The following is a 2,815-nucleotide window of genomic DNA, read 5'->3' on the forward strand; positions in this document are numbered from 1 at the left end:
ACAAACAAGGTTGGAGCTCTCTCCATAACCGAATTGGAGGCTCCCAACAATACCATGGAGCTTCACCACAATGGAATGTGGATCCGAGGTGACCTAAACCGTCTAGGGTGCTCAAACACCCAAGAGTAACAAGATCCGCAAGGGATTAGTGGGGGAATCAAATTTCTCTTGGTGGAAGTGTAGATTGGGTCCTTCTCAACCTATCACTAGAAAATCAACAAGTTTGATTGGCTAGGGAGAGAGATCAGGTGAAAATGAGCTTTGGAGAAACAATGGAGCTTGGGGGAAGAAGAGGCTAGTCTTCTTGGGGAAGAAAACCCCCTTTATATAGTGGGGGGGAATCCAACTATTTTCTGCCCTAAGCCCGCGTCTAAGCGGTACTACCACTTAGGCGGTACTACCCGACCCAAGTCAGCAAACAGGGAAACCAGAGGGTGGTAGTCCACTTGCGTGGTACTACCAGAACCCCAAGCGGTACTGCCGCTAAGAAGGCTGGACTTGTCCCGAGCAGCAGTATTAGGGCGCGCTAGGGCGGCACTACTGTTCCAAGAAGTACTACCTCTCTAGTGTCGCTCTAGTACCGCTTAAGAGAAAAAGGCAACAGAAGTTAGCACATGGGGAAAATCTTAAGTAGTACTAGCAGCGGTATCAGGTGCGGTGGTACTACCGTACTACTGCTATGCTAGTGCCGCTAAATAAAACTAGACAACCGAGAGTTGCAGAATAGAAGAACCCCTAAGCGGTAGTAGACCGGTAGTGATCAGCGGTAGTACCGCCGAGCGGTACTACCATGGTTACTAGTCGTACTACCGCCTGTGCTATCTCAAGTTGATTCATAAAATAGATAGATAGCTCCAGGAAAGCGGAGAGGCAATGTGGGTGCAAGTGAGGCTGTGTACCAGATGTTTCCACCCATACCTTTCCAATGTGGACCACCTCTTAATAGTACGGGCTCCCTACGACTCAAACCACTGGAAAAAAATCGTCAGGAGAAAAACCGTCTTCACTTAATGCCACCAAGGGGAAATAAACCAACTTGTGCCAACTAGGATATTCTCTGAAAATCTCGATGCACACGGTTAGTCCGCAAAGTGTATTGTCATTAATCACCAAAACCACTACGGGAGAAATATGCCCTACCAGCAGATTTAATAAATAATACCAAATAAACCAAAAAGATTCAACTTACCAAACAAAAACAAACAAGGTAAAAAAAGATTCAAATACAATTGGAAATTTTTATTCTATCATTATAAGCCCAAATAAAGTCTTCTGAATTCATAAACATATCAGATCCTTTGATTTACTGCAATCCTAGTTAAGGTTAAGCCAGTCACAAGAGAAGTTCAAAAACTATCTAACGCAATGTCTATGCATCAAATTGGTTAGCTGATTTATAGTATAGAAATATTTGGTAAGTCCCATGTGTTTAATCCTTAAATATGAAGTATATGTTCTTTTTATGCTTTCATGATCAAGTTGCATATTCATCACCAAGCCAATATCCAACTCATCTAGTAACTAACACTATCCCAATTCTTATATGTACCCATTGAAGGAAATATGCCCTAGAGGCAATAATCAAGTTGTTATTTATATTTCCTTATGTCATGTTAAATATCTATTATTCATGCTAGAATTTTATTAACCGGAAAATTGATACATGTGTGAATACGTAGACAAAACAAAGTGTCCCTAGTATACCTCTACTAGACTAGCTCGTTAATCAAAGATGATTAAGTTTCCTGACCATAGACATGTGTTGTCATTTGATGAACGAGATCACATCATTAGGAGAATGATGTGATGGACAAGACCCATTCGTTAGCTTAGCATAATGATCGTTAAGTTTTATTGCTACTGCTTTCTTCATGACTTATACATATTCCTTTGACTATGAGATTATGCATCTCCCGAATACCGGAGGAATACCTTGTGTGCTATCAAACGTCACAACGTAAATGGGTGATTATAAAGATGCTCTACAGGTATCTCCAAAAGTGTTTGTTGGGTTGGCATAGATCGAGATTAGGATTTGTCACTCCATGTATCGGAGACGTATCTCTGGGCCCTCTCGGTAATGCTCATCACTATAAGCCTTGCAAGCAATGTGACTAATGAGTTAGTTACGGGATGATTCATTATGGAACGAGTAAATAGACTTGCCGGTAACAAGATTAAACTAGGTACGATGATACCGACTAGCGAATCTCGGGCAAGTAACATACCGATGACAAAGGGAATGATGTATGTTCTTATGAGGTTTGACCGACAAAGATCTTCGTAGAATATGTAGGAACTAATATGAGCATCCAGGTTCCACTATTGGTTATTGACAGGAGATGTGTCTCGGTCATGTCTACATAGTTCTTGAACCCGTAGGGTCCGCACGCTTAACGTTCGATGACGATTTGTACTATGAGTTATGTGTTTTGGTGACCGAAGTTTGTTCGGAGTACCGGATGAGATCACGGACATGACGAGGAGTCTCGAAATAGTCGATACGTAAAGATTGATATATTGGAAGGTTATATACGGATACCAGAATGGTTCCGAAGAGGTTCGGGGATTTTTCAGAGTACCGGAGGTTACTGGAACCCCCCGGGAAAGTTAATGGGCCTCATGGGCCATAGTGGAGAGGAGGAGGCAGGCCACGGGAGGTGGCGCGCCCCCTCATCCCTACTTTCCCAAGCCAAATTGGACAAGGGGTGGGGGCGCGGCCCCCCTTTCCTTCTCCCTCTCCTCCTCTTTCCCCTTTCCCCTCTCCATTGGAAGGAAGGGGGCTGAATCCTACTAGGAGTGGAGTCCTAGTAGG

The sequence above is a fragment of the Triticum dicoccoides genome, chromosome 3B (genome assembly GCF_002162155.2).
Source record: "Triticum dicoccoides isolate Atlit2015 ecotype Zavitan chromosome 3B, WEW_v2.0, whole genome shotgun sequence".
NCBI lineage: Eukaryota > Viridiplantae > Streptophyta > Magnoliopsida > Poales > Poaceae > Triticum > Triticum dicoccoides.